The following is a 13301-nucleotide window of genomic DNA, read 5'->3' as shown; positions in this document are numbered from 1 at the left end:
TCATAATATATTTAACATGAAAAAGTGAGGCAATTTAAAAGGATATTGCAGTTACTAGTACTGGGATGTGGCAAAAACCCTGAGTGTGGATTATGACTCAGTACTGTCTCAGTTCTGGAAGCCAGAAGTATGATGTCAAAGTCAGCAGAGCCAGGCTCCCTCTGAAACCCAGAGGGAGATCTTTCTGCCTCCCCCAGCTTTGGGTGGAGGCAGCCATCGCGGGGCTGCTTGGCCTACAATTACAGCCTTCAGTCTGGGTGTCTGTCTTTCCCACTGTGTGCCTGTGTGTCCCTTCTTATGAGGACACCACTCAGATCAGATTAAAGGCCACCCTACTCCACTGTGACTTCATCTTAACTACTTGCATTTGCAATGGCCTTATTTCCAAATAAGCTCACATTCACTGGTCCTGGGGTTAATGACTTGACCTTATCTTTGGGTAACACAGGTCCACCTACACCAGGTCTGTCAGGGAGCATAGCTCAGCCGTGGCCTGACGAATATTCTTACCTGGACTTTCACTCAAGGGAACCAAGAGCAGAGGCTGGGGGAGGCCAGAGGCAGTGGGGATCCAGATTTTAGGATGTTTGGCCCCATGTGGGCCCAGAACTTGCCCAACAGACCTCAAACCCTCTTTGTAGCATCTCAGCCAGAAGGGTGGTTGGTTGGTCAGAGTTGAACTGGTGGTGGAGAGGTAGTTTGGAGGAAGGGAAAATGGTCTTGCAACCTCAAAGTTTCCAAAACTATAAAATGAGGAGATTGGGTACCCCAGAGCTTCTCAGCTTTGTCCGAGCGAGCCGCCTGGGGCCCCCGGGCAGAAGGGTGGACCAGGACCCACAGCAACTCTGGTCCTGTTTCTTTCCATTTGTGCAACTGCCTCCTGTGGGCCCAAATCACGGTTGTTTCCTTGTGCTCATCATTTATCCCTCTATCTTTTCTTTGCGGTGGTAAACTATATATAACAAAATCTACCATCTTAACCATTTGTAAATGACAGTTTAGTAGCATTAAGTGCATTCACTCTGTTCTACAGTCATCAGTACCACAGGGGAGGGGGGAGGGAGGTGAAATGGGTCAAAAAGTACAAACTTTCAGTTACAAATAAGTCCTGTTATAAGATAAATAAGCCTGGGGACTACAGTTAATAATACTGTATATTAAGGAGTTCCCGTCGTGGTGCAGCGGAAACGAATCTGACTAGGAACCGTGAGGTTGCGGGTTCGATCCCTGGCCTCACTCAGTGGGTTAAGGATCCGGCGTCGCTGTGAGCTGTGGTATAGGTTTCAGATGCGGCTCGGATCTGGTGTGACTGTGGTGTAGGCCGGCAGCAACAGCTCTAATTCAACCCTTAGCCTGGGAACCTTCATATGCCGTGGGTGTGGCCCTCAAAAGACGAGAGATAGAAAAAAATAAAAACAAAAAAAATGATAATACTGTATATCTGAAAGTTGATAAGGTAGCAAATCTTAAAAGTTCTCATCACAAGAAAAAAGTGGCAATGGATGGTGATAGACATTAGCTAAATTTATCGTGGTGATCATTTCACAGTGTACACACAGTATCAAATCATTCTGTTGTGCACCTAGAACGAATACAATGTTATAGGTCAGGTGCATCTCGATTTAAAAAAATTTTTTTGGTCTGAATTTACAAAAGTCCAAGGAAACCCAACCAAACAAACGAAAAAAAATGGTTAAACTGATCCATTTTGTCATGTGTGTTTTAACACGAACCAAACCAAACACTCTCTTCCTTCCCTTCCCAGTGAAGGAAATGCCTCCAGGTGCAGGCAACATCTTCCAGCCTCATGCAGCCTGTCACACAGGTTCCATCATCGCCCTCAGCCCCTCCCTCTGCACTGTCCCCCAGCCCCAGCTCCAGTTCCATTTCCAACCTCTGCAGGGGCCCTGGGGCTCTGAGGATGACAGCTGGAAACCCCAGGCCTTGGGCTTCCTCTCTGCCTCTGAGTTGGATGGGTTTTAGGTTTGCCTCTGTAGGATTTCAAGTGGGAATCAGTGTTTATTTTTCTCACAGCAGCATGAAGCACAAGTGCAGGTGGCTCACAGAGGGAAGGGAAGCTTTGCCTGTGTAAACCTCTAAGCCCTCCTGGTCTGTTCTGGATCCTTTCAGAACCCCAAGGCCCTCACTGTGTCTCTCCAGGGATCTGGTTCTTCAGGAAGCAGCCCTGTTGGACAGCACATGAGAACATTGGCCCCAAACAGACTGGACCATGCTGACGGCACATCCTTCCATCTCTATGGGACCTTCCCACCCAGGAAGCTTCTCTTTAGTAAAAGTTGAAGAAGCGTCTGCAAAGAAACAGCTGGACCAGATGCCTGTCCCTGACCCTGCCTTGAACTTCCAGCACTTGTTACTGTGCAAGAACTCACTAAATCAAAGATGCAGCTTAACGCAGACATGATATAGTTGCCTAATCACAGGCTAGTGGTCAAAGAAAACACGTAAGCATCTAATCCTGGCCTTTTCCTATAAGAACAGCAGGAGGGCCCTCTCTGCCAATTCCAGTTGTGAGAACCTGACTGCATCATTTAAATCACAGGCAATCCCAGTGTCATTGGCTGTTTGTCAAGTGTATTTAGAAAAAGACCAGGGTGGCAATTCACTCCCTTCCCCTAAGAGAGCAGGAACTCTGTTCCAAAGCCCCGGAGGCCCAGTCAGGTGGAAATGAAACTACACCAGCCACAGTCCACTGATGCCTGCCTGGCCACCACTCCTGGCCTCCACTCCCAGCCTATCCGAAGACAGTGGCTTCTCTGTTTTTCCCACACAGATGTGGTTCGTGAAACAGGAAGGCTTGGTGACCACTGAAAGAGCCACTTGAGTGCAAACTGCAGCCCATGTGGGTAGCAGACGTAGGACACAGGGGAAGCTGATCTTTGTTGTAGTGTCTGGGCGGTGATGCCAGCCTGGACCCTGGGCTCTTTGCTGCTTCCACGAATGAGATGGGTCCCTCCAAGCCCCCACCCCACTCCAGTCCATGAGCTCAGACAGCAGCCTGCTGGGCCCATAACCAAAGAAAACCACAGCCACAACTGGGCTGCAGGTGCTGTGCATGGCAGCCAGAGGGGATTCCTTAAAGCATCATTTGTATGTGTCTTTATCCCTCTACATTCATGGAAATAATAGAATGAAAGCATAATCCCCACAGCTAGCTTAACTAGCTGAAAGGTGCTCCCTTGTTCGTGGGGTAGAAAGGACTGGCTTCGGGGCCATTTGTCCCCACCAGCGATGCGGTGACCTCACCGTTTACCTCCCCAGGAAGCAGGCGCAGGACGGAGCTTGGGGAGAGGGGAATGTGGCTCCCCAACCTTGCACCATTGTCAAGGGGCCATGGGAGGACTTGAATTCGGGGGGCTGCACCCACGTGCCCATGGGCCTCCCCAGAGGGTCCGGGCCCTGGAGCCAATTTCCCAGGTTCAAGACATGGCCCTTGGGCTGTTTAATCTTGGGCAGTTCATCTCAGCTCTCTGTCTTATTTTGCACATCTGGACAAAAACAGGCACTTCTTGGCAACTGGCATGTTTTTAAAACTCCGTGGGTTCTTTTCTTCCCTCCCTTCCACCCCTTACTGAAGAGGAACCGCTGTCTAGCGACCAGTCTAGCCTTGGCGTGGTACCCAGGGCATTCTCACATAGGAGTCTCATTCTTTCTCCCATGTGAGACACAGCAGACTTGCAGCTAATGCAGAGGACAAAGCAAAAGGCCACTGGGACAGCCTGTGGACACGCAATGACAGCCACGGGGAGGCCTTGGAAAAAGGACCAGACTGAAAACTGCTTGAGAGGCCTGGGTTCCCAGCGTGGAGTACGATGCCCAGGGCAGGAAACACAGAGACTGGGAGCGCCAGGGGCAGGGGCCGCGGCCAAGTCACCGCCTGCCCTGGGCTTCCCACTGCCACTCAGAGCCTGGCATGTATGTCGGGTGCCCCACGCACTCCTGAGCCTCTGAACTGAACGAAGTTCCTGGCGGCCTGGAAGAGCATGGAAACGAGATGCCTCAGTCAGCTCTGCCCTTCGGGCCGCAGCACCGCAGCCCAGAGGCCTCCTAAGCAACCTCACCCAGGACCTGCTCCTCCCCATTGTGACCTTGGAGAAGGATGGCAGCGTGGTGGTCCTGCAGGATTGCGGAGACCGAGGTCCCCTGGGAGCACAGGCGGAGGGTAGCCCCTCCTCTTTCCAGCCCCCATTGGCCAAGTTAGTGTGTTGTGGGGGGAGGGGTGCACTGCGCCCCGAAGAGGAAGCCTGGGGTGGGGGTGGGGCGGCCCTGCTACCCAGGCTGCTGGGAAAGCACGTCCTGGCCTGGGGTTTATCAGCAGAGCGGCCCTCCATCTCCACATGCACTGAGTCAGGACAGTGGGTCTGGCCTGGAGGTGGGCGGGGGGCATCTCTAGATGAAGATGCAGGGGCCTTTCCTGAGACTCAGACCCAGGGTGCAGCTGCTAGGAGCACCAGACTCCCCCAGTGAGCAGGTGGCCGGCCTCCAGGATGGCTTCTGGGCCCCGTGGGCCTGCAGGGGTGTGCGCTGGCCACAGGGGCATCAACCTGGACCTCCCACTGCTCTGGAGGTGACAGGACTGCAGGACTGGCAACTCAGGGAGACCCACCCTCCTGGTACCTATGTACTGGCGCCAGGACACAGTGGAGGCCAGCAGGGGCAGCTGTGCTATCCGGGGATCTACTCTGCCAGGCAAGAGAAGGTGCCATTTGGGGCTGTTCCCCAGGGGTCTGCTTCCCTCCAGGACCGTCCCATCCTGGCTCATCAGACCTGATGGCTCCTGCCTGGTTAGCAAAGCCAAGAAGTGAGGGGAAGCTTCCCTGGCTGAAGAAAGATGTTCCTGGAGCTGGAAACCTACTGGACTGGGGTGTGTGTGACCCAAGAGCTGGCTCTCCCTGCCCAGGCTAAGGCAGAACACTTGGCTTCCTGTCACCTGCCGATTTCATGGAAGGGTTTGTGTTTATGCATCCAAGTCCCCCCCTTCCTTGTTCATGATATTCAGCCTCTCCATCTATTCCAGAAAACACCAATTTATCAGCTATTACCCTCATTTCAATTACTTTGGTTTAAACATAATTCACCTTCCCATTTCAATCCCATCAGCTTATAAAAGCATTCGCAAATTGTCGCACACGGTTTAAATGACCATGTAATAGGTATTGGTTTTAATTGTCAGTACTTAAGTGGCCATTATAACCAAGTGTTTTGCTTCATAAGTCAGGTAAGCCCCTCACTCTCCAAGGAAAAAAAAATGCTTGAGACTCGGCTGCCACAAAGCTTAGAGCCAAGTTTGTCATCCACTGTGGCCACGTATATGGACCCTGGTATTTTGACATTGGCCTTAAGAATATTTTAAAAATGTTTTGGTATGGAAAAATACAGATGGCATCAAATTTATCATTTTAACTGTTTTAAGTGTACAGTTCTGTGGTGTTAAGTACACTCACGTTGTTCTGTAACCATCACCACCATCCATTTCTAGAAATTTTTCATCATCCTCCACGGAAACTCTTCACCAATTGCATATGAACTCCCCATTCCTCTTCCCCCAGCCCGTGGCAGTTACCATTGTGCTTTCTGTCTCCAGGAACTTGATGGTTCTAGGTCCCTCAAGTAGGTGGGTCATATCGTGTTTGTCCTCTCATGACGGGCTTATTTCACTTAACATAGTGTCTTTGAGGTGCACCCATGTTGCAGCAAGTGACGGGTTGTCCTTCTTTGTTAAAGCTGAGGAATATCCCATTGTGTGTTTATGCCGCGTTTTTCATTCATCTGTCAGTCGGTGGACCTTGCCTGTCGCTCCCTCTGGGCTCCTGGGAGTAATGCTGGTATTGGCCTCAAGAGTCTTAGTTTTATGACTCAGTCCTTGTGTTTTCCTTTCTCTTCCTCATCCACTCCTACCATTCACTTCCCTGTGGCACTTGACTCCCCTGTCAGTAAATTCTGTTAAACTCCCCAGGGAACCTGAGTTCCAGCATCAATGTGGGAGACAAAATTCCAAAGTTAAAGGTGCCTTCTTCCACACAAAAGGGTTCTTAACCATTCCAGGGTCTCCAGCCCATCTGAGCATTTTAAACATTTGAGCCCTCTCTCATTAACAAGCAAGTACCCCCACTGCCACAAATGACATCCTTAGAGCACAGGTTAATCTCTGCTCTAGACAATTCATTTCTTCCCCACAATTTGTAAATCTCAGGCTTTCAAATCAGAGCTGGGTTGAAATGCTGAGTAAAGCAAACAGTCGATCCGGGGTTGATGATTCTAGAAAAGGAGTGTCTGCATTCGGAGATTCCCACAGGGACACAACAGCAGGAAGATGACAAAATCTCGAGGGGCGTGGGGTCAGGAGCAGAATGCATGGTTTCTGTCCCAGATGCAGCCGCAGAAAGATGGGTGACAGTGAAAGGAAAGTGCTTGCAAGGGAACCCCGCCAGGGAAAGAGGCAGAACCCCCCGAACCCCATTCTCAACAGGAGTCTCCCTGAGCTGGCCTCATCCCTCCTGACCACTGGCAGCTCTGGTACAAGGCCCCCCCTTGAGTGCAAATACTTTCCCATCTTCCCAAGAATCAGCTGGGAGCTGGGGGCCCTGGCTTCTGATCTCAGGGCTTGTCAATTTGTGTTCTGTGCCCAGGAGGGGCTTCTGGGGGGATGGGATACGGGGCCCACACATGGTTATCACCCAGCTGGGCTGCAGGAATGCTGTGCTCAGCATCTTCCACCAAGGGGGGGAGGGGAGGGACGCAATTCCTACAAATGGGCCTCGTCTGTGCAGGAAATGCAAGGTCCGACTGGAGGTCGCACAGAGCCGCAGCTGAGCCCATGCCCAGGTGTGCTGGGGCTGCGTGCCCAGCACCCTGGCACCTATATGGGGGCTGAGTTGCTTGGATGAAATGGGTGCTTAGATGTGCACACCTGGGGCAGAGCCGTGTGTGGGTGTGGGTGTGTGGGAGTGTGTGTGTGTGTGTGTGTGTGTGTGTGTGTGTTGAGGGGTGAAGTGGAAACACCTACACACATATCTTGGGTCTGGTCCCTCTCGGGGGCAAGACTGCAGAACAGAACCTAAAGACCTCTGGTGCTGGGACATGTGGGACACTCCTCTCCGGCGCCCCACAGAGGGAGGGACAGGGACAATCTGCTTCTCCCTTGGCCAGGGAATCCTAGGGACCACAGCTTCGTGCCCCCTTCCAGGTAGAAATGGTGGCCCTGGGGCGGGGCCAGCCAGCTCTTGGGTCCCCACCAAGGCAGCAGCAGCAGCCCTGATGGGGGCCCTCTCCTCCCGCCCTCGAAACCCCAGAACCTCTGGGATTTTTGCCAGGAAATCATGACTGCTCACAGCCTCCACTCCACTATGGGGAATCAGGGTCAGGGCAAATCCCCTTTCCGGGAGACCCAGGTGAAGGAAGAAAAGTCCTGTGTCGTGGTGTCCTCCTGAGGCAAATCCCACCTGCCTCGCAGAGGTGCAGTGTGTTCCATCCAAGGGACCCCTGCCTGCTCATACCGAAACCTCTCCCCTCAATCAGAGCACTTGCCATCAGCAGGCGTTTCCACATTTGCCTGTGCCTTGCCTCTGCTTGGCTAGCCTTGCTTCTTTGTGTTCCTGTGTGCCCTGCGAGGGCTTCTTAACACTGGGGGCATATTTGAAGCCAGGAAGCATGATACCTCCAGTTTCCTTCTTTCTCAAGAATTGTTTTGGCTATTTGGGGGTCTTTGGTGGTTCCATACAAATTTTAGGATCATTTTTTCCAGTTCTATGAGAAATGCTGTTAGTATTTTGATACAATTGCATCATATTTCACTGAGACACTAAATCAAAAAGGTACATGCACCCCTATGTTCGTTGCAACACGATTTACAACGGCCATTATATAGAAGCAACCTAAATGTCCATCAACAGATAAATGGATGAAAAAAGATGTGGTATACATACATGCAAAGGAATACTACTCAGCCGTAAATAAGAATGAAATCTTGCCATTTGCAACAACAGGGATGGCCCTAGAGGGTATTACGCTAAGTGGAATAAGTCAGACAGAGAAAAGCAAATACTATAATATCTTGTAAATGTAGAATATTAAAAAAAAAACACAGAAACAGATTCATAGATACAGAGAACAAGTTGGTGATTGCTGGAGGGGAAGGGGTGGGAGGTTGGGCAAAATGGGTGAAGGGGATTAAGAGGCACAAACTTCCAGTTATAAATAAGTCACAGCAGTATAATATACAGAACAGGAAATATAATCCATAATATTGTAATAATTTCAAACAGTGACAGATGGTTACTAGACTTACTGTGGTGATCATTTCAATGTTTATAAATGTTGAATCTCTATGTTATACACCTGTAACTAAGATCACATGCCAGCTCTACTTCAGTTTAAAAAAATAGGAGTTCCCGTTGTGGCTCAGCGGGTAAGAACCCAAGATAGTGTCCATGAGGATTCAAATTCAATCCCTGGCCTCATTCAGTGGGTTAAGGATCCAGCATTGCTGAAAGCTGCAGCACAGGTCACAGATGCAGCTCTGATTTGACCCCTAGCCTGAACTTCCATATGCCATGACTGTGGCCATAAATATATACTTGGCATATAACAAGCACCTGGTGTCTTGATTGAGCATTGTGCATCTCATTAAGTTATTATTACATGAATCTCTTTATATTACTGTGTATGCATCTATACTATTAGATGTCTAGGTAGAGAGAGAAAAATCACATATATCTGGTATAGACAGAAGGATAAAACATTGACTCCACCCCCCTTAAGTGTGGGAAGATTAAGTGTGGGAAGTAGGAAGTTTGCTGTTCTCCGGTAAAGCCGCGCTGGTCTGAGCTGGACACCATGCGATCTTGCTGTGGGAGCACTCCTGGGCCTTCGTGTTTCAGAAAGGAAAGAATTAAGCTGATCTTCTTGGGGAAGCGTGGTCTCCAGAGAGCACGAGGTGAAGACCTCCTTCCCTACTTGCTGGCCTTGGGGCCGCCTCCTTCGGGAGCAGAGCGCAGCCGCAGCTCCCACGCTCCAGCGCGCAAGCTCCCTGAAGGAGACACTGACCAGAGGCGCAGGGCTCCAAGCCCCCGCCTCAGCTGCAAACTCGGTGCATGCTCCGGGTCACCCAGAGGTCGCGGCATCGCTGGTGTGGTTAGAAATCCAGTTCCTCAAGGTGGGAGCCGCCAGCTGGAGTCAGGGGGCAGGGGCAGTGCAGGGGCTTCAGCTGAGCAGGAGGCCTCTGGCTGCAGCAGCCGCGAAGGATGGTTGCCAATATAAACTCTTCCATCAACAAGCACAAAACGCAATTTTAACTTTATCACTGCACCCCGGGCTCTGCTCCAGTTCCCATCTTCCTTGTGGTTAATGGCATTTTAGGCTACTGATGCCACATAACACGATCATCCACCCAGAGAAAGTCTCCTGCCCAGAAGTGGAAAGCCAATTTGTAAGTACAGAGTGATGAATTTTGTCAGTAAATTTATATCAGAATGAGGCAATACCGTTCCCACACAAATTAATGTATCTGAGCAGATGTTTAATTTTTGAATATCCTGTTTTGAATATATGTTATCTGATAATGTAAGACACTGAAACTATTTTTTATTCCCATCCATTAAATCTCAATCAAACCAGTAAATATCCCAAATTACAGAGGCACAGAAATCCCGTTTCCCTGTGCATCAAGTAGCGGCGGTGTGTTGGGGTGTAAGATGAAATAAGTGCTAATTCAATTTTAAAGTAATAGCAGTGACAAAGTCAAGCGTGCTGCGCCCCTACGTGGGGGGTTAGGGACACAGCAGGGGGATGGGACCGCTCACTTCTCCTCCCCAGGCCTCTTGCAATCACGGTGCAGCGGAGTCGTGAGTTAAGCCATGCCTTAGCATGGTGAGTGTGCTCCTGTTATTTTATTTTTATTTTTATTGTCCTTTGTCCTTTGTAGGGCCGCACCCGCGGTATATGGAGGTTCCCAGGCTAGGGGTCCAATTGGAGCTGTAGCCACCGGTCTATTCCAGAACCACAGCAATGTGCCAGATCCGAGCAGCCTCATTGTTCCCAGTCGGATTCCTTTCCGCTGCGCCACGACAGGAACTCCTGTGCTCCTGGTATTTTATGTTCAATGTCACAGGGAAGGAAGGAAGCAAGGAAAAGCCTTCAGGTTCAGGCCTGGGTGTCAAAGTCACCACACCTGCTTCCAGCTTCTTCCTCCCCAATTCGACTGCTGGACAAGCAGAGCCTCAGTTTCCCCATGCGTGGGACGAGCATCCCCCACAAGGTCTCTCCAAAGACAGCAAGGAACCAGGGAAAGAACGGGCTCAGCAGGACCCTGGGCCTGGGGGGCTGACAGGATGGGGCCCCTCACTCTTCTGTTCTGTTTCCTCCTTTCCTATCCTGTTGCTCCCTCTCCCCTCATCTCCCTTCCTCCTCTCTTGCTGTTCAGGTGCTTTTCTTCTCTTGGTGCCGCTCCTGAGGCTTATTTCTGTCTGGCGCTGGCTTTTCTCCCACCCGGCCCATCTTCTCTGACTCTCCCTAAGAAGTCCTTCCTTGAGGAGCCCATTCCACTCCCAGGGCCCTCACTTCTCCAGAGGCTGGTCTGACGAGGCCTGGCTCTCAAATCCATAGCAGGTGGGTGGCTGGAAAAGACTCAGGGACTCCTGGGGACTCCTGAGTCCTCCCTGGGCTGTTGGGGTAGGGGGAGTGAGGCCCCTGTGGTCCATCCACTCTCCCACCCGGCGTGCCAGGGGGACAGCCCCATCTCCCACTTCAGCCAAGGCCGGGTTTGGGGGTATTGCACAGGGGTTTGGAAATGCACTGGGCTGGACCGAGGGACAGGCTGAGAGGCCCTTTCAGGCTGACCTTTGAGTACCTACCAAGTGCCAGCCACCATGTTAAGGGGCCCTGGCACAGGAAAGCGGGGAATCTGGATGACAGTGACCACAGCCAACACGGGGTGCTGGCTGTGTGTCTGGGGTCCTTACTAAGCACTGAATCTTCACAAAACCTACCAGTAGGTCCTGTTATCATCCTCACTTAGAGATGAGGAGGCCAGGATGTAGAAAGGCTGTAGGCCACGTGCCCTGGGCAGCACATGCAGCAGGTGAGGACACAGCCAGAGTCCGGTTTCAGGCCATTAAGGCCACAGGATGCACGCTTAGCACCCTGTATCCAATGGTCTGATTCCTCCCCTTGGTTTTACACTTTAGGAAACTAAAGTTCAGAGAGGCTGAGTCATTTACCCGAGGTCACAGAGCACAATAGAAGTGTCAGGTCTCCACAACTGCCCTAAGTGTCAAGGCCTTGCTGTTGACCACGGCTGCCAATTATGTCCTTTGACGTGCTACCCAGGAGCTGATGCTCCATCTAGCACGGCTGGGGTTCCCTCACAACCTTGTGCACTAGGGCGAGTGGCTGGACTCTGAACCTCCCACCCAAACTTCTCAGAGTGTCCCCTTCTCCCAGGACGGGGATGCAGCTGCTATTGCAGGAGGACCCGCTCGGTGCACAAGCTCCCTGGTGGGGTCCTCCCAGCAACCCGGCTTCCAGCCTGAGAACAGGGGAGTGAGGGCCTTGCTCAAGGCAGTGAAGCTGTGAGTGGCAGAAGCGGGAGCCGGTGGTAGCACCCAGGGGCCTGGGTGGGCATCCGAGCGCCAAAGAGGTCCTCGGTGAGGCTTGGGGGCAGGATTGGACCCAGGCTTTTAGAGACCTGAAGCTTATCCAATTTGGGGTCCACATACAGAAAAAAAAATGAAACTCAGGGACACAAAAAAGCCAGAGCCAGGAGGGATACGTTTGAAGTTTGGGCTTAACAGATTCAATATCTTATAATAACCTATAATGGAAAAGAATCTGAAAAAGAAAGTTTTTTTCAGCAAAGTTATTCCATTATATATATATATGCATAGAGTATATACACATACATATATAGAGAAAGAGAAAGTGTAGTTCTCTGTGCTTTACTGTGGGTCCTTACTGTTTATCCATTTTATGTGTAGTGGTGTGTATCGGTTAATCCCAAACTCCTAATTTATCCCCCCAGCCCTGGCTTTTTTGGTATCTCTAAATTTCATTGTTTTTCTTCAACTGGGCCCCCATATATGTGTAACTGAACCACTTTGCTGTACGTCTGGAACAAACACAACACTGTAAATCAGCTATACTTTAATTTAAACAACAAAAGCCAGGGTCTTGGAAGGGTCCGATGCAAGCAAGGGACCCCGAGGCTGTGACTTCATTTGTTTCACAGTAACTCTGCCACAGAGTCAATAAATAAACAAATAGAGGGCCTGAATAAATGCAGCTTTGGAATCAACTCGTCTGGGTTTTAAAAAGTTGGTTGGTATTTTTACTGGGATTGTGTGAAATTTATAAATTCAAACAGCATCTTTATATTGCTGAGTTGTCCTATCGGAGAACAATGCATGTCTTAATATTTGTTCTAAAGGCTAGAAGTCTGTGTTTGGTTTCACCTACTTCCTATTAGTTTATGTTAAAATTACCATGTGATGTGGAAGGTGCTGTGTTTCTTTTTCTGTGTGATGGATCCTCTTTGTTCTTTTAGTTTTTCATCTTCTTTTGCTATTTAGGAAGGTTTAAAGTCTGTTCTAGGTGTTACCTTTGTACTCACACCTTTTTAATTGACACGAGTCTCCAGTTATTTTATTTTCATCTTTTACCACATCTCCCACTAACTGTCGAGACAGCAATCAATGAGATTCTTCTGCTTTCTTCTTTTCTGCTCCCTTCTCCTTCCACTTTTGGTTGCATTATTTCTCTTTTGTGAAAATATATAACACCTAACATTAACATAAAATATTATTCTTCCGCCCTTGTTTTGGCTTATTTTGTATTCATGGATTACAATTATATGCATATTAAGTGCTTACGATAATTCCTTTCATTGAAGTTTTGCCCTTCAGTTTTTTGTTTTTTGTTTTTTTTTTTGAAAGCCATACATATGGTGGGGGGGTTGTTTTTTGCTTTAATTTGCTTTAATTTGTTGAAAATCAGAACCCATAAAGCATCTTGTAAATGGGAGGAATGGAACTGGACCTGGGCCGGGGCGGGGGGTGATGGAAGAGACCAAACTGAACACATGACCAGTATCCGTGTGGACAGTGGGGGAAGTGGCAGGAAGTTACAGCAGAGCTGACCGCTCCCCGAAGGGTCCGCCAGGTATCCAAAAATCCAGAGGAAAACAAAAAACAAAAATAATCCATGACTCCTCCAACTTGTAAACACAGAAAAGCATGTCACAGATTCCAAGCTCAAGGGAAGTAAAGGTATTTATACTGCTGTCAGCTTCA

The sequence above is a fragment of the Phacochoerus africanus genome, chromosome 8, assembly GCF_016906955.1.
Source record: "Phacochoerus africanus isolate WHEZ1 chromosome 8, ROS_Pafr_v1, whole genome shotgun sequence".
Lineage (NCBI taxonomy): Eukaryota > Metazoa > Chordata > Mammalia > Artiodactyla > Suidae > Phacochoerus > Phacochoerus africanus.
This window is presented reverse-complemented; position numbering follows the sequence as displayed.